General features: G+C 43.0%; 1 protein-coding gene across 2 annotated transcripts in view; it reads left to right on the top strand.

The window, feature by feature from the left end:
* The window catches only part of cped1 (cadherin like and PC-esterase domain containing 1), a 235152-nt gene that overhangs the window by 31984 nt on the left and 183365 nt on the right, over positions 1 to 19803 (top strand). The gene's annotated exons all lie outside the window — the stretch shown is intronic.

The raw sequence follows: 19803 nt of genomic DNA, 5'->3' as shown, positions 1-19803 counted from the left end.
TGGAACACCTCATCTTGGGAGCAGATGTGGTGGAGACAGAGGGATTGGGAGTGTGGGATATAGTCTTTTATCCTGTTGTAGCTTGTACATTTTTTATTTATTTTTATTTCAACAATTTAAACTATTAACTCTATTTCTAGGGTTAGCCACCCAGTTCAAGTTTTTCTATTTGGCCAGTTGATTTTCTTATGATTTAATAACAACTAAGACTTCGTAATGGAAATCTAAGTGTTGAGACTACACATCTGGGCTGCATATGTTTATCGTTATGTTGGAAGCTGATTTTTTTTATTTGTGAACCTCGTATAAGACCTTGTTCCTTGGATATAAAGCAGAACTTAAAAATATGTGGAGGAATAGTAAGCAGAATTGATTGTAATGCTATTTTGTATAGATTCAACACCATAAAAAGGGAGATCACAATGTGGAATTCTTACTGTTTAAGATCGAAGATGAGATTGGTTTACAAATTGCTCAAAATAGAATTGAATCATGTGCATGTGGAATGTGTTCCCCCTCCCCCACTTCCGGATAACAATGTTTGCTGAAACCACTAAAATGGGGGACAAAAATTGTATCTCATGATTGCACTGTGTCCAAAGAACTGTTACTCGAGGTAATCCCACACAATATCCAAGGCAGCCATCCACTTTTATGATCTTTATTGGTTTCTGTGCATGAGAAACCTGCAGAGTGCTGAAAGTTGAAGAGATAATAATGCAGGCCCAGGGATGGTTTGGACAGCAGGCATAAGGAAAATAATGGCAAGTGTGGACAGATACTGGAGGCCAGATGGTCAAGGGCTGCAATATCCGGAGTAAATGCTGGATTTCAAATGCTGGGAAAACAAGAAAGATAATAACCAGTCCAAAGGGCAGAGATAGACCATAACAGAATGTAGGTGGGAGTAGAGGCCAGACTGCTGGCAAGGCGCCAAAGGGAAAGGAATCGTAGTAGGATTTTAAATTAAATTTAAAATTATTATCTGTTATATAATGGGAAAATTGAAAATATGTTCATTTTGACAATGTAAAGAGAGGGCCATCATGGGACTTAAAATAAAATGGCGGACATATTTAGTTGCAACACCATCTTGTGTTGGGTAGATTGAAAAGTTAGTCATCTGATAATCAAGGATAGTTTTTGTTTCTCTCTGTTGGTCTAAATATTAAAGTTTTACTGTACCACGTTCCCTAATTATCATGGGGAAACTTTATGATCCTCGAGGGACAGGAATTGACATTGAACAGTTCCATGAACTCCAATGCAGCTGCATATCAGAGGGGCTCATAATGGGAGGTCAGTAATTACAGTGCTCGATCAAATCAAAGGGACATTTCAAACCCATTATATCTTTGGCCACAGCTTTTAACTTGTAAAAAATATCCTTCAATCCTTCCAAACTTATTATTTTGAACTTTATTGAACTACAAATATTATGAAGAAATCAATCTCCATGCTTACTTTCATTAACCCCTTCTGTGAAACATTTAGGTTTTATAAAATGTTGACTGCAGGTGCTCCACAGATGGGTTTTATTATAATGTCCTTTTGTGGCACAACAGGGAGAGGTCTACAATAGCTTATTGATCCTGATCGTAACAGCACAGTTCATTGACTTGCTCCATTTAACAGCTTGTGTAAACACCAAATGCCACTATTTTCTCCTTTATTTAATCTCCAAAGGGTGATGAGCAACAGCCAATGTGTAAACTGGTCTGATAATCGCAGAGTTTAGACTGATCAATGGAGGATTTTGTCAAATATTACGCATGCTAAACTGAGACTGGATGGTGCCCACACAGGTTACAATAGACAATAGACAGTAGACACTAGGTGTAGGAGTAGACCATTTGGTCCTTCAAGTCCATTCAATGTGATCATGGCTGATCATTCCCAATCAGTATCCCGTTCCTGCCTTCTCCCCGTACCCCCTGACTCCGCTATCTTTAAGAGCCCTATCTAGCTCTCTCTTGAAAGCATCCAGAGAACCTGCCTCCACCGCCCTCTGAAGCAGAGAATTCCACACTCACCACTCTCTGTGAGAAAAAGTGTTTCCTCGTTTCTGTTCTAAATGGTTCCAAATAGAGTTTAATCCAAAAGTTGAAAGCATAAAATTGATTAAAAAAACACCTTTCACCTTTGGAATACTTACTTACACCGAAGATAGACTCAAAATGCTGGAGTAACTCAGCGGGACAGGCAGCATCTCTGGAGAGAAGGAAAGGGTGACGTTTCGAGTCGAGACGGGTTCAGTGTGAAGAAGTGTCTCGACCCCAAACATCACCCATTCCTTCCATCCAGAGATGCTGCCTGTTCCGCTGAGTTACTCCAGCATTTTGTGTCCATCAGGAGGTGATGGTGGAGGCAAACATGATTGTGGTATTTAACTGACTACTGGATATGCACGTGGATGTGCAGGGAGTGGAGGGATATGGATTATGTGCAAGCAGATGAGTATTGGACTTGACATCATGTCTGGGGAAAACTTTGTGGGCCGAAGGGCCTGGTGCTATGCTGTACTGTTCTATGTTTTAATTGTTGATTTTACTTCGGAGTCACGTGAGTGACTACGTGAAGAAGGGCCGTCCGTCTGCGTGCGCGTCATTACGTCTGAACGCAACGCGCGACGGACTGGCAGGCACTGTGTCCTCCCAGACCGTCAGATTGGGCAGGTAAGGGAAGTTGAATTACTTACCTGCTTTCTTTCGGGCTTGAAGCTTTTTATAGTTTCAGGGCCCAGATGTCGTGGAGACGGTCCGCGGGGAAATCGGCTGCCGAAGACCGCAGCATTCCCAGTAGCTGGCGACGGTGTGGGCAAGTTGTGCCGAAGGGCCTGTTTTCACACTCTATGACTACATTATACCTCCACCATGCATGAATGCTTCAAAATCAAGTGATTGCCTTCCAGGACAGGTGACAGATGGAGGATGTCACTTCATCCAGGTTTAACTCATTTGTGCAGTACAGACTTTCAGAAACAGCAATTATTTCTAACAGCAATTATATCTAACTACTGTTTTATAGGAGCTTCCTATAAAATGGTCACATGGCATGCATCGACCTCAAAGCTGCATACTATTCGGTGTCTATTCACTAAGAACAGGAGATATTTGAAGTTTAACTGGATGGCATGGCTTTGCCAAATGGGTTGACATCAGCTCCTAGACTATTGACTAAACTACGGAAACCAATTCTGGGACTACAAAGGTCTCAAAACCACATAGTAATGGCATATTTGGAGGACATTTTCATTTTTGGAGTCACCAAGAATTGGCAGAAGCATCAGTCAAAGCAAACCAAAACCCTGTTTGAAAGAATTGGTTACCTCATCCATCCAGTTAAATCAAAATTGACACCTACAAGGGTAATTGATTACCTAGAATTTACTATCAAAAACAGTAATATGTTGGTGACTTTGCCTAGGGGCAAACGACAATATTAATTAAGCCTGCAATGACCTGATAGTCAAATACTAGCCATCTATCAGGCAAACAGCGAGTGTAATTGGCAAATAGTAGCTGCATTCCCAGCAGTACGTCACAGGCCTTTGCATTACAAGAATTTAAAGCAAGCAAAGGAACGAACACTCAGATTACATGCAGGCCAAATTGGCAAACTATGGATTGCCAGCAGAGGCCATTGTTGAATAACTATGGTGGATAACGAATGGGAAACAGCTCAAGGGATGGCTCGAAAGCCATCGGGGGTTCTTCAGACCTATGCAAGCGGCTAAGGATGGGGAGCCACCAACACAGTCTAGAGCTGTGGGGGCAGATGGAATGAGCAGGAGTCTGTAATTCCCCAACACATGGAATCAATTACCCAGAATTGTTGGGGGCACAATATGGACTCAAGGTTCTCTGTAGCGATATGCAACCGGTTCTTGTTCAAATTCAGATTGATTACACCACTGCGGTGGCATATATCCATTAACAAGGATAGTGTCAAATCTGTATCTTACGACAGATTGTCGAACCTCATTTGGCACTGGTGTATCGAGAGGAATATTTGGGAAATCTACGAGGTAGATATAACACGGTGACAGATGCTGGATCACAAATGTTTAATAACACACAGAATGGATGTTCAATCAGACAGTATTTAATGAAATAACTACATGATTTGGCATACCAGATGTTGATCCGTTTGCATCTAGACTAAACCATTAGTTACCCAGATATGTGTCCTGCGAGCTGGATCCAGGAGCAAGGCAGTGGATGCTTTCTCCCTCAATTGGGGAGGAATGTTTATGTATGCTTTCCGCCAATTTGTCTCACAAACCGATGCTTGACAAAAATCAAGCAAGACTAAGCCACAGGCATATTGGTAGTGCCAGATTGGCCTACTCAAGCCTGGTCCCCAAAAGTTTTGGGAATTATAGTCCAGTCAGTTATGGCTGTACCCAAGAGCAGGGACCTCCTAGTGAACCCAGTTACAGGGAGCAATCATCCGCTACATGATTGTATTAACTTGTTGGTCTGCAGATTCTGAGGAGGCCATTTCAAGGCATAGGACTGTCCGAACAAATACAACACAGTTCGGATAACGGATGTCTTGGAGTTCCTATCAACTCTGTACTATAACTATAAACAAAGTTATAGTGCAATCTATAGTGCCAGAGGCGCACTCTCCTCCTATCTGATGCCGGAAGCAGGGCACGGTTCGATAGGAACGCAGTGGTACAACAAAATTCATGAAGGGAATTTACAATTTAAGACCTCCAAGGCCAAGGTACATGGACACATGGGATGTGAGCGTGGTACTAACCCTACTTTGACAGTGGGGACCGCCTATAACTAACCCTGAAGGTGGTATGCTGACAAAGAGTCCAGACACTGCAAAAGCTACGGTTGGACTACATGACCACCAATATGAACAACATAACATTCCTAATCAGGAACCTGATAAAACAGAGCAGGCCAGGAATGCCAGGGATGGAGATCCAGTTCTTGGCATATCCAGAGGACCAACGGTTGTGTGTGTGGTAACATACTAACACCACTATCTGAGAGTTACGGAGAACCTCAGAGGCTCAGAACAATCGGTCCTCATCAGCCATAAAAAACCACACCAAAAGGTGTCAACTCAAACCATCTCCCGATGGTCAAAGAGGTAATGGCGGTAGCAGGAGTAAACATTTATATGGTTACATCTCACTCCACCAGGGCTGCATCTACGTCGGCAGCAAGAGCTATGGACGTGCCCCTTGACGACATCCTAGTGGCTGCAGGATGGACGAATGAAATAACGGTCCACCGGTTTTATAACAAACCCATAACCGGACTGGGGGTGTTTGCACATACCATTTTAAGTTCTGTCCCTTAGTTTTCCCCCAAGGTTGGGAGGGGTAACTATTTTTTAAAAGCTTTTCTTTCATTTAAAGCATCAGTGTCTTTACTTAACTGCGTAATGTCTGAATGCTTTAATGATTACACGCATCCATGGTCAACCCATTCAGTGTGTGACGCCTGGATTCGTAACGGGCGTAAAATCACAGAGCTTTGATATCTTCACGTAGTCACTCACGTGACTCCGAAGTAAAATAGTAAGATTAAACGAGAACTGACCAGTTTGAAGTTTGATCTTAATTTTATGAGGAGTTACGATGAGCGATTACGTGCCCACCGCTCCCACCCTCATACTATCAAGGTCATATGGAAGTTCTAGTTTCTTCACAATCTTACTATTCTCAGGTCTTCTTTTTATCTGTGATTTAACACCGCTGCTTTGAAGATTGACGCGCACGCAGACGGGCGGCCCTTCTTCACGTAATCGCTCATCTTACTATTTTTTAGCATTTGTTTAAAAGATTATTACAAAACAGGTGTTCTGTTGTTAATTCATAAGATTTTCTTCAATTTGTGAAATCTTATAGAAATTGTTTATTTTGTGCCTATCATTGGAGACACAGCATTTAAAAGTTAACTAAATCACCCTGCTGACCACTGCTGAAGAAGGGCTTTCTAAAGCCATGTTTCTTCTTCAAGATTCCATGCTGCTATTACAACCTCTTCCATGTGCAGCCCAGGAAGTGGTAGTGGGATAGCAAACATGTTGGCATTGGGTCTTCCTTGCATCCCATCACCATCCACTGCAGGTCTTTGTGCTCCTTGCGAAAGGGGCTGGCAGCAATAATTGTGTCATGATAGAAGGAACTCTTGAAGCAGATCAGAGCTTTTTCAGTCATTCCTGATAATGGCCAATGTCGTAGAGAAAAATCCCAGCTTGGATACTCAAAGCCTTGTAATCAACTTTGATCTATCCACATATTTTGGCCTGGCTTGGTAACTTGAACTCCCGGGAGTGAAGAAGACTGTAAAACATGGTGAACACTGCCCAGTCCATCACTGGTACTGACCTCCCCACCATCGAAGGGATTTACCGGAGTCGTGGCCTCAAAAAGGCATCAGAGACCCACACCACCCTGGCCACGCACTCATTTCACTCCTGCCATCGAGAAGAAGATTCAGGAGCCTGAAAACTGTAACGTCCAGGTTCAGGAACAGCTTCTTCCCTGCAGCCATCAGGCTGTTAAACACTACAACTTCAAATAAGCTCTGAATTCCATAAACTTGGGGGGATTGGTTTTGTCTTTTTGCACTACTATTGTTTGTTTGTTTTTACTTGTATGTATGTGTGTGTGTGAGATATATATATATGTATGCATGTGTGTGTATACATGTATATATATACACACATGCTGAACTTTTTTCTCTCGTTTATTACATTGTTTACAGAATACTATGTTTACATATTCTGTTGTGCTGCTGTGTAAGAATTTCATTGTTCTATCTGGGACATACGACAATAATGGCAAAGATGGCGGATGTGCAGGAGTGGGCGCCGTCTGTGTATGGCAGCCTGCCCGCAGTCCGTCTCTTCACCTTTTTTAAAATTTTAAGTCCTGTCAAAAAATGTTAGTTGGAGGTCTTTTATGTGGTGGGTGGGGAAGGGGGAGACTTTATTTCTTAGTCCCCTACCTGGTCGGAGAGGCAGCATCCCTCCGAGCTGCTTCTTCGCCCCGTCCTCGCGGCCTACCATCGAGAATGGAGCGGCATTTCCTGTCGGGACCGGCTGGGACTACAGCTTCGGCGGCGGTGGCGCAGCTCTGGGATACCAACACGGAGCGGGCGATGCCTTACCGGGTCTCCGAGCGGTAAGCTCCAGAGCACTGTGGCCGCCAACTCCCAACCACGCGGAGCTGTGGCTGCGGGCGTCCGGCCGCGTGCGGCGCTGGATTTGGAGCACTGGGATCGAGTTCGCCGGGGTCGGAGCTCCAACCGTCGCGGCCTGAGGACTACGAGTGCCCCGGTCTCCGGGGAGGAGGCAGCCGCTCCAGACTTTCCAAGCCGCTGAGGAATGTTTCACCCAACGCCGGAGTTCCATCTTCACGGCAAGAGGGCCCTGAAAATGATCGGACTGGCTGCAAGGCCACAAATGGGCCAAAAAGAGGATCTAACTTTCTGGTGCCTTTCCCCACAGTGGAAATGTTTGATTCTGCTGTGGGGGGACGTTTGTGTTGAACTCTATAATGTGTGTCCATTTTCTTTATTTTTTTAACCTTTTTCTATGGTTTGTATGGAAACATTATCTATTTTATGTAAAGCACTTTGGTGTCAATGCGAGTTGACTTAAAACGTGCTATATAAATAAAACTTACTTACTTACTTACTTACTAATAAAACACTCTTGACTCTATTTCTCAATATTTAAAAAAAAGATAGAGGTCGACTCATCTTCTTATCATTTAATTCTGATAAAGTAATTGAAGCACATTGCAAGTATTTGTACCTTATTTAAAATCTGTCTTGATGATAGTATTGTCAGTTTGTTAATAACAATGTTTATTTTGGTCAGATCTCATTTGAATCTACATATGTAGCAGCAGTTTGCATGGATAAGGACAAAATTGCCCTAATAATTATCACTAATTGCAATATGCAATTCAGTTTTAACTGCACAGTACATCCACTGTAGCTTTTTTTCCTTCAGCTAACAGGCTGAATCGTGCTGTTTTGTGGAGTAATACTACAAACTATTTGCATCTTTGAAATGTTTATTATCACTTTAATTCGTAGCTCTGTAGAAGTGTTTACCTTTTTCTTTAATCAGACCAAGCTGTTCTTTTAAGCAGGGTTCATTGAGAAAGTTCCTTTGCATACAAACTATTTTAACTTTTTCCGATGACCTTACACCAAAGAATTCTCTTTCTGCCATAAATGGTCTTAAAAGAGACGGTTGTGTCTGGTTTCTACGCCAATGAAATGTGACTGTTTCCTAAACTGGATTGCTTTTGCTGTTTGTAAATGACAACCAGATGTTTTATGCAACACACTGATTGTCATGACAGTATATTCTGGGCCTTTGGGGGCCCTTTATAATCCTCCTTGTTCAGAATAATTGACATTTTTCTCCGCTGTGTATTGATTAATTGTGTAGTAAATGTTATTAATGCATAAATTCTAAAGAGCAGGAAGTCTATTTGCAACCAGTAAAAGCTTGCACCATGTTTACTGTTTGAAATGTGACAGCCTGAAGGTTTATAACTTGGATTTCAGAAGTTTTAGAATTATCCAGAAAGTGGGCATTTAAAATGTATTGTGGCCCCTGCACATTAGTTAAACAGCATTAAAAGTATGACATTATTGGAGATTATAATTAGCACTAATAATTCCAGTTGCCAGCATGCCACAGGAATATAACAAAATAAAAACAAAAGTGGCATTAGGCATTTGTTTTATCTTGTAAATACTGCGTCTTTGATATTTCTGAATTTTCTTTTGATTGCCTTTTGAAAAAACTGTGTTGATCTGGTAAAAAGTGAAAAATTATTTGGGAAGACTCATCACCTCAATCACCTGCAAAGAAGTGGCTGCCAACATTTTATACTATAAAAATTGCCACTTGATACTCTAAAAATGGACCAGTATTACATGCCCTATTAAGGAAGAGCACACTTAGAAGATTCATACTTCATTTTTGCTGGCAGATAAAAATTTGTTAAATGAGAACAGCTTGCTTTGATAATTTAAGAGAAGGATTTGTCATGCAGAGTGTAGGTAAGAAGAGTTGGACAGAAGATATCTGCCTCAAAATATATAACATGAAGTGGTGCAATGAGCAAGAAGAGTAGATTTATTATAGTCTGCGGAAAACATGAACTCAGATTCAAATAAAACAGATGACGTTTCACCTGATAAAAATTACACTAAAATTCCAGAAAGCCTTCCAACGTTAAGTATTTTTCCAAGCAAGACCTGCTACAAATTGTGCCACATAATGTATAACTCAGGTTTAAACCTCCACGTTTTATGAGGATGTAGCCAGGACTAGAGGTTCAATTACAGGGAGTGGTTGAGTAGGCTGGGTCTCTATTCCATGGAGTGCAGGAGGATGAGTGGTGGGTGTATGGAACAAGCTGCCAGAGGAGGTAGTTGAGGCTGGAACTATTTCAACATATAAGAAACAGTTAAACAGGTACACGGATAGGACAGGTTTGGAGGGATATGGACCAAACGCAGGCAGGTGGGACTAGTGTAGCTGGGACATATTGGCCAGTATGGGCGAGTTGGGTCAAAGGGCCTGTTTCCATGCTTTATTACACTGTGACTGTGTATCCTAAGCATTGCTGCATTATAGTCCTATAAAGAATGAAACAGTTCTACCAATGTAAGACAAATACAAGTAGAAAGTTGGAACTGACAGATGAGATCTTTGTTAAGATAAACTAGCCACTTGTTTCATGTTCATGAAGTAATTAATAAGATCATATGCTGCACATGGCTGTACAATATTGAGAGGTTTGGTGTACAATTCTCTGAACAAGCTCTGTGCAAACCACTCAAAGGTTCAATGTAATGGAAGACAGCAACAAGTGATTCCAAGTTGCAATTAAAATTCTAAAATAAAATGGGATTGCAGTTAAAAAAATCTGCTGTTTTCATCATTCAAAGCATTGAGTATAAAAATTGGCAGGTCTTGTTGCCGCTGTAAAAAACTTTGATTTGGCCACATTTGGAGTATTATTTACTGCTCTGGGCAGCACGGTGGCGCAGCGGTAGAGTTGATGTCTTACAATACCAGGGACCTGGATTCGATCCTGACTATGGGTGCTTTCTGTACAGAGTTTGTACATTCTCAACTGTGACCGCGTGGGCTTTCTTCGGGTTCTCCAGTTTCCACCCACAGACCAAAGCCGTTCAGGTTTGTAGGTTAATTGGCTTTGGTAAAATTATAAATTGTCCCTGGTGTGTAGGAAGTGCTAGTGTACTGTATCTCTAAACTAAACTAAATTAAATAGTGGTTGACATTTATCAGAAGGATGTGGCAACCTTGGAGAGGGTGCAGAAGAGGTTCACTAGGCTAAACTTATTTTCATTTCTACATTTCATTGCATGTTGCCTGTATTGGAGAGTTTCTATAAGGGGAGGTTGGCGAAACTGGACTTGTTTTTTCCAGACCATCAGAGGCACATGGGAGACCTAAGAAATATCCGATTATGCGAGGCATAGATAGGATAGGTAGACTTTTTTCCTGGATGGAAATGACAAAAACTGAAGTGCTAAGGTTTAAAATGGGAGGGGAATGTTTAAAGAGGATTTGTGAGGCAAGTTTTGTTTTTTCACGAGTGGTTTCGTTGAGGCTAAATATGAGGCTTTGGCTCAAGGAGCTTTGGCGAGGAGGCGGAGTAAAGGCTGAGCAGAGAGGGGCAAGAGTTAAAGGTACAGTCCGCTGTTTCTTGTGTGTGATTGGTGTGTGTTTTTCCTCTTAGCTTTAGTGCAGTGGTGATGGCAGGTGGAATGGTGCAACGTTCCCCCTGCAGGATGTGGGAAGTCAGGGAGACGGCTGGTCTCCCTGGTGACTACAACTGAGGGAACTGTGTCCAGGGGCATCTCCTTACAGACCGGGTCAAGGGAACTGGAGCTGCAGCTGGATGACCTCAGGATTGTCCGGGACAATGAGAGCTTCATAGAGAGGAGTTACAGCGAGGTGGTCACGGCTAAAGTACAAGAGTAGGTGGCTGACCATGGGGAATGGGAGTAGACAGAGAATACAGCTGACCCCTGTGGCCATTCTCCGTCAAAAACAGGTCTACCCTTTTGGATGCTGTTGAGCTGCAGAAGCACCAGGGAGGCAACACTCCATCCTGGAGTCTCGATTGCTGCTACAAAATCTCCCATCTACCCCCTTAACTAACAAGTCTCCAACCACTGCATCTGTGCCTGACATTACCCTTCCCCATTGCGCCTCTGAGCCAGGCTCATAGTGATAATAATGTAGACGTGGTGGCCCAAAGGACTTATTCCTTTGCTGTACTTTTTATTTGTTCTGTTGGTTTTCATTGCTAAGTTTAATTATTAGCAATAACTCTTGTCTTAGGCACTCATTGCTTCTGTACTTGCTTTGCTCGACAAATTAAATCCTCCAAATTTGATTCCAATTTTCAGCAGTTATTTTACATTGACCATCTATGATTATTTGTGCAGCTGAATTTGTCTGTGAACTCATTAGTCTGTAATTTGGGTTTTGCCCCAGGGGCCTGTCTGTAATAATTGGAGGAAGTTGAGGATTAGACAAGGAATGCTTGTTAGATGCCATGTTTAAATGCATCCTGATGTTGTGCTTCATGTGTCCACGGAATGGTAAGCTTAACTGGTTGAGGAGTTTGGACTTTAGGGGCCCACTTTCCGAAGACCTGTGCCTTGTAAACCATTCCTGCTACTGGCTCATTCATGCAGTAGCCTCATTCTTTGTTTGTCTCTAGGGTATCCTTTGCTTCCCAGTTCATATCTGCGGTTACTGAAGCTGACTAGACTCGGTGGTTCCAAACTACTAGCTTTTGAGTGTTTCACGAACACCTCCTGTATTTGTGTGACCAAATGTGAAACTCTAACTTGGGTTGTGATACCGAAGCCCCTTTGCTGAGCCCCATGTAACAAACCCCCTCTGCACTGAGACATGCCCTCTCCATCTCCTACTGAGCCTATCTGCTATGGTATAAGATCAGTTCCACATTCATTACAAAGGTGATTTATAGCCGAAAGACTCGGAAGAACAAGTTGTCTTCATACCTATTTTTACTTGTTTATTTTAGGGAGATTTTAATGTTTTTTTTAATTTTATGAGCCATTTTAAAAGGAGGATGATTATGTTTAATTTATAAAGCAGTCTGATGAGACTGGAATGCAATGTACAATATTGTTCATTTAAAGAAGAATGCATTGAAAGGAGTTGAGAGAATGTTTAGTTAAATTTTTACTGTGTGAACCCACCTAAGTTCAATTTAGTTTAGGAATACAGCATGGACACAGGTCCTCAGGCCCACAGATTCCATGCCAACCAGCGACCCCCTCACACTAGCACTACGCTTCACACTAAGGACAATTTACAATTTTATCGAAGCCAATTAACCTACAAACCTGTACATCTTCAGAATGTGGGAGGAAACCCGAGCACCTAGAGAAAACCCACGCGGTCACACGGAGAACGTACAAACTCCATACAGACAGCACCCGTAGTCAGGATCAAACCCAGGTTGCTGGCGCTGTAAGGCAGCAACTCTACCCAGGGCCAGATTTAGATTTGATGAGGCCCTAAGCTATTTGAGATAATGGGGCCCTTTATATGTCCAGATGTCCTATGTTGGCGACAAATCGTCGCTGTTTTTTGTGTTTAATATACTATATGATTTTTTTGGGGGCCCCCTAGAAAGTGGGGGCCCTAAGCTATAGCTTGTATAGCTTATACGTAAATCCGGCACTGACTCTACCGCTATGCCACTGTGCCGACCAAACTAATGTGCCACCTCTATAAATCCCATTTACCAGCACTTGTTCGATAGCCTTCTATGGCTTGGTGAGCTAAGCTAGATGCAATAAACTTTACTTTAGATTTTAGTGATACAGTGTGGAAACAGGCCCTTTGGCCCACCGAGTCTGCACCGACCAGCGATCCCCCCCTCCACTAATACCTAGTAGGGACAATTTTACAATTTTTACCGAAGCCAATTAACTTACAAACCTTTGGAGTGTGGGAGGAAACTGGAGCACCCGGAGAAAACCAACGTGGTCACAGGGAGAGCATACTAACTCCATGCAGACAGCACCTATAGTCAGGATCAAACCCGGGTACCTGGCACTGAAAAGCAGCAACTCTACCACAGGGGCCAGTGTGCCACGAGATCGGAGAAGCAGAGTGTATGAATATTATTGCGTCAGAGGTAGATAGATTCTTGATGAGCTGGGGGATGTAAACAGGATGGCAGAGTTGAGGTTCTGGTCAAATCAAGTGATGATCTTGATAGCTTGAAGCTGAGTGACCTTCTGCTCATGGTTTCTGTATACTAGTAATAATTTTTACATGTCACCAAATAACACATTTAACAACTCTGGAGATATGGAGAAGCTCTTGGGTTTGGATAGGAGGTGAATCTTTACCCCAGTTTTTTATCCTATCAAAGGCCGTTCCAGGCATGTGGGATTGTGAAATCAGCCCGCACATCCAAAGCAAGCAGGGGAGGACCATGGACGGTGATTTTAGCTGGTGTACTGGACCCAATGGGATTCAGCCTATTGCAACAACCGTCATCCAATCTAGTTGATGGCAACTAGATGCCTCGATCACTGCCACACAAGTTGTTTGCACAGATCTCTGAAGGGGCAGCCAAATCTACTTGTTTAAAGGTGGTCATATCGTTCTGTGCAAATTGCGGTCTGTTTGGAGCTCACATCCTCTACTAACCCATGAGAACATCACAGTGGGGTGAAAAACCAGGGACACGGGCCTTTCTTTTTGAGGACAATTAGGAATACTCCTTCAAAGCCCACTGGGAAAACTGACAGGAATGACCTGTTCTCACTCCTATAATATCCCAAGAGATATATCTTCTCTAGTGCCATTTCAGCAACTTCCTGTCCAATCCAATAATCGTCTGCAAAATCTCTACATATCCCTACATAAAATCCCCCAAACTGATTGCAATTATGTCATCTGCATTTATTTCAGTTTATGTCTACCAATATATATATTTTTATTTGAACTTACTCCACTTTCAAAGTACTCCCCATTAATAATTACTAAAAGTGTTTTTCTTTATGTAAGATCAAAACCGCATGCAGCTAGCAATCTCTTTCCACATCTAAATGTCTACATGAGTTCTAATGCCTTGTTGCATTAACAATTGGGAAACTTGTTTTTTTACTGTCTTTATTAAAGAGAATAGTACTTCCTGAAACACCAAAGAAATGATTTCCTTTGCGAACTAACTTACTGTCAAGAAGATTTTCACATAAAGTGAATAAATACAAATATTTAACCATTTTTACATATTAACAAAGATTTAATATTAGGTTAAATATTTTTATATATAGCAAAATATATAACCAGCAGCTCTATTAGTTGCACATTGACGCAGCTGGTGGAGTTGCAGAGTCAGAGAGCTGGGTTTGATCCTGATCTTGGGTGCTGTCTGTGTGAAGTTTGCATGTGCCCCCTGTGGCCTGTGGGTTTCCTCCGAGTGCTGCGGTGCCACTCTCACGTCCCAAACACATGTGGGTTTGTAGGTTCTGCACCCGCTGAGTTTCTCCAGCATTTTTGTGTACCTTCGATCTTCCAGCATCTGCAGTTCCTTCTTGAACACATGGGTTTGTAGGTTAATTGGCTGCCGTAATTCGCCCCTAACGTGCGGGGAGTTGATGAGACAGAATTGGTGTAAACAGATGATGGATGGTCAGCATGGACTGGGTGGGCCGAAGGGTTTGTTTCCCTGCTGCAGCTGTAAAACTCAATGTAATCTTGAATGTGACCTTGCAATTGAAATGTGGTGCTATTTTCTAGTCAGCAGCAGGACTGAACTATGAGGAGTTTGGAATGTTATCCCATACAGGGAACGTGGCTGTAAGATTTGCTGTTTGCAGCATTCCTCATCTCGTTTTTGTGAGGTCATTTAAGGTAAAGCAGCTAAAATAACTTTTGTTATTACTGTACCCAAATCAGGGCTGCCAACATTGGGTGAGAGTTGGGAGTGAGAAATTTGCGAGAGACCAAGCCCGAGGGAGCATGTTCCGTACCAATGCCCCCTCCCATTGGTACGGAACATTTGCATTTTTCAGCTTGAAATTGTGCAATATGGTGCATACTGTAGCGAGTCGTCTAACTTACACTTGAATGCAATATATATGCTTTAAATTGGATTGGAGCGTTTTTGAAAGGGGGGAGGCAGTGCGATCACTGATCACTGGCCTTGAGGGTACCTGGTGAGGGAGTGGAGCAACCGAGTGGGGAGAGGGTGTGGAAGAAGGGTAGGAACTTTTTGAAATTTGATGTATTAAAATCATGTTTTAGTGCACTGTAGAAGTATGATTTCAATGTTTTTTGTATGAAGTATTTTTAAGAGGTAACTTTTTAAGGGGTAACTTTATCCACACAAAGGATGATGGGTGTATGGAACAAGCTGCCAGAGGAGGTAGTTGAGGCAGGGACCATCCCAACATTTAAGAAAAAGTTAGACTGATACATGGATAGGACAGGTTTGGAGGTATGGACCAAAAACAGGTAGCGTAGCTGGGACATGTTGGCGGGTGTGGGCAAGTTGTGCAGAAGGGCCTGTTTTCACACTGTATCACTCTATGACTACATTATACCTCCACCATGCATGAATGCTTCAAAATCAAGTGATCGAGTTTTATTGCCATATAATCAAGCATAGAAACATAGAAAATAGGTGCAGGAATAGGCCATTCGGCCCTACGAGCCAGCACTACCATTCAATATGATCATGGCTATTCATCTAAAATCAGTACCCCTTTCCTGTTTTTTCCCCATATCCCTTGATGTCGTTAGCCCCAAGAACTAAATCTAACTCTCTCTTGAAAACATCCAGTGAATTGGCCTGCATTGCCTTCTGTGGCAGAGAATTCCACAGATTCACAACTCTCTACGTGAAGAAAGTTTGTCCTCCATCTCAGTCCTAACTGGCCCCCCCTTTATTCTTAAACTGTGACCCATGGTTCTGAGCGCCCCCAACATCGGGAACATTTTTCCTGCAGTTACAGTAAGTGAAAATCTAGCAGGCCATCTCTCTCCCCCCCTCTCCCTCTTCTCTCTCTCCATTCACTCCCCCCCTGTCTCTCCCCTCTATCTCCTCTCACCCCCCCCCTCTCTCTCTCTCTCTCTCTCTCCACAGTCTCCCTGTTTCCTTCCCCTCTCTCTCTCTCCACCTCCCTTTGAGAGTCTGTCCCTTCGGTACAGAGACTCTCGCGGTAGCAGCAGCGGCAGCGGCGCAACGCTTCCGACGCCTCCGACGCCCAGGACTTGCACTGTCCGGAGTGCTCCATGGCCAGAGCTGCAGCGAGCGACACGCCGGCCCCGGCAAACACTCGTCCGTCCCGGCTCCCCGCATCTGTTCCGGCCGCTGGTGCTGCTCCCATCCCTCCCGCAGCCCCTGCTCTCCAACACCCGTGGACCATGCAGTTTATCCAAGTTTTGAAATTTTCGTTGATCACAAAATTTCTCACCACTGAGCGTGAGAAATTTCTGATGAGCGTGAGGGCGTGTGAGTTTGCTTGAGAGCGTGGGTCTCACGCTCAAAGCGTGAGAGTTGGCAGCCCTGCCAAATACAAATATTAACATATTCATGGGAGGTCATTTTTTTCTGCCTCAATAGTTTTTTCTCAATTTTTACCCATTTTCCTCGCCCTCTGTAAATGATTTAAAGCCCTGTCCCCGGTACGAGTTCATTCCAAGAGCTCTCCGAGTTAAAAAAAAAATCAAACTCGTGGTAAGCACGGAGAATGAACGTAGCGGGTACGTCGGAGCTCGGGGACATAGAAACATAGAAAATAGGTGCAGGAGTAGGCCATTCGGCCCTTCGAGCCTGATCATCCAACTCAGTATCCTGTACTTGCCTTCTCTCCATACCCTCTGATCCCTTTAGCCACAAGGGCCACATCTAACTCCCTCTTAAATATAGTCAATGAACTGGCCTCAACTACTTCCTATGGCAGAGAATTCCACAGATTCACCACTCTCTGTGTGAAATTTTTTTTCCTCATCTCGGTCCTAAAAGACTTCCCCCTTATCCTTAAATGTTTGCAGCCTCTGCAATGGGACGTCTCTTAGCGGCTCGTAACGCTAACGGCAGGTACTCGGGAAGACTCGCTAACGGCAGGTAAGCACGGGAAGACTCGTGAAGATTTTTCAACATGATGAAAAATGCCCACGAGATCCCCGAGTACCGACGAGTGGCCATTACCGTAAATCTCCAAGTTCGAATCAGGGCAAACTCGGGAGAGCTCTTGGAATGAACTCGTACCGTGGGATAGGGTTATAACGGCAATGGAGACAAGGTATTGGCCCATTGCTTTTTGATTGGGAAACTGAAAAGCAAAATTAAATACCTTTGCTCAAATTAGTTACCCTGTCTGTGCACTCTGATTATGTTTCCTCAATAAAAGCATCTCACAAACGAATAACGCAGCACACTGGCATACAGTAGCTGGTGGAGCTGCTGCCTCACAGCGCCTGAGACCCGGGTACGATCCTGACCATGGGCGCTGTCTGTGTGGAGTTTGATCATTCTCCCTGTGACCGTGTGGGTGCTCCGGTTTCCTTCCACATCCCAAAGATGGGTTTGTAGGTTAATTGGCCTCTTAAATTGCCTCTAGTGGATGGGAAAGTGGGATAACATAGAGCTAGTGTGAGCGAGTGATTGATAGTTGGCAAGGGTCAGGCTGAACACACTCTTCCATATTGGGAGTTTCTGGAGATCTGAATTTCCTAGTCTCTAATTATTGCAGTTCTCCTCCTGAAGAGTGGTGGCACAATTGATGTAAGGATAGCACTAGATGCTGTGACTTCAGCTGTGCTTCTCATGATGATTTGGTTGTAAGTCTACAGAATGTGAATGCACTGTTACTGCTTCTCTTAAAGTCTAATATTCAGCCTTGCACTTAGAAATCAAGGGTGAAACTATATACAAGAAAAGATGCAAAGTGCTGGAGTACTGGACAGCTGAACATGGACAAACCCTTCTTGAGACTGGTTGCAGTAAGGGTGGAGAAAGCTGGAAGCGAGAGGTGGGGCAGAACAAAGCCTGGAAAGTGATGGGCGGATACAGGTCAGGGGCTTTGCGATTGTCAGATGGTTGAATAAGGCCAGCAATGAAAAGATAAAAGGTAGGGGATAAGGGTAGGGGAGGAAAAGGAATATAGCTGGAAGGGGACGGGTATTGGGGGAAGGGAAGAAATGGGTTAAAGTACCGGTATGCACGCTGCACCTGATCTGCAGCTAATCCGGGAATCCTAACTCATCCTTTACTTTGGCTGAAGTTTTTTAATCAGATGATGAAGAGGTTTATGTTCCCAATCCACAATCCAAGATAATATGGGAACTCTTTATTCCCTGAGTTCATTACCAATGCAGGGCAGCATGTTAGTTGGCCACAGTAAATATAATGAAGATCTGAAAAACCTTGCCTCAGTTTGTAAATAGTTAACTATATTTTGCATCTACTGCAAGAAGTTTAATGGCTGTTGTGCGGTCATCCACAAGTCCACACATCATTTACTGAGTTAATCGGATGTTACTGATGGAAGTGTAAATGAAAACGGATGGTGCCAAGATCGAACCTGGAATGTCCCATTATTCTGAAATCAAAGTTTGCTAATCAACTGATGTGTATGGAGATTGCAGTTCATGATTACAATGATAATTTTCACGGGATTAATCCAGATGTTTTCAATAGTCAACCATGTCGTAGGCCATGGGTTGAGTCCTGACTAGTTACCATGTGCTTTATTTGTACTTGGTCAATTTGTTTTGTTCAGGTCCGAAACCCACACTGCTGCTTTGTGATACCTTCATCAAAGAATTGCATGTCTTCTGCAATGGCATCCTTGCTAGGAGCTTGAAACGTGGTAATATGGAAAATTAGCAGGAACAGGCCATTTGGCCCTTTGAGTCTGTTTTGCCATTCAATACAATCATGACTGATCCTCTGGCTCCACACCATATTCCTGTTCTCTCTCTTCATTTATGAAATGTGTATCTAGAAATATATCTATCTCTTCAAATATATTCAGCAATGTCTGTGGTAAAGAATGTCATAGGGTCAGTACTCTGAGTGTAGAAATCTTTCCTTTCCTTACGCTAAATGTTTTGCCCATATCCTGAGACTGGGAGTTCTGGTTTTATAGCCTTCAACCAAGTGAAACATCTTGTCTGCAACCACAGATAGTCACAAACAGCTGGCGTAACTCAGCGGGACAGGCAGCATCTCTGGAGAGAAGGAATGGGTGACATTTCGGGTTGAGATCCTTCATCAGGCCTCCTGTCCCGCTGAGTTACCCCAGCATTGTCTATCTTCGGTTTAAACCAGCACCTGCAGTTCCTTCCAACACATTCTATTTGCATCCAATTTGCTAGAATTTTCTATGATGGGATTATCTCCAGTGAATACAGACTAGTCAACTCAATCTCTCCTTAAGTACCAGTTTATTGATACATGATGTACATTAATAACAGCACCTTTAATAAAGTTGGATGGCTGCTTTACTTACTTTCAAGGTGGTGATGCACTCTGCATGTTGCCCTAACTAGTTTATCTAACCAGAAGCATGTACAGTGGTTAAGAAGCCTATCCATTAGTTGACCTAGGTTTTCAGAGAAATTTAAAAATATATATCATATTTTAAAAGTTTTGTTTTAATACATTTCTTTCAATTTCATTAATTTTTTAATATTCACTGGAGTTGCCGACAGTGCAGCTGATGCCCAGTTTCAATTTAACCTCTGGTGTTGAGT

This window comes from Amblyraja radiata, chromosome 19, assembly GCF_010909765.2.
Source record: "Amblyraja radiata isolate CabotCenter1 chromosome 19, sAmbRad1.1.pri, whole genome shotgun sequence".
NCBI classification, from domain to species: domain Eukaryota; kingdom Metazoa; phylum Chordata; class Chondrichthyes; order Rajiformes; family Rajidae; genus Amblyraja; species Amblyraja radiata.
The sequence above is the reverse complement of the archived record's forward strand: the minus strand, read 5'-3'. Positions and strand labels throughout refer to the sequence as shown.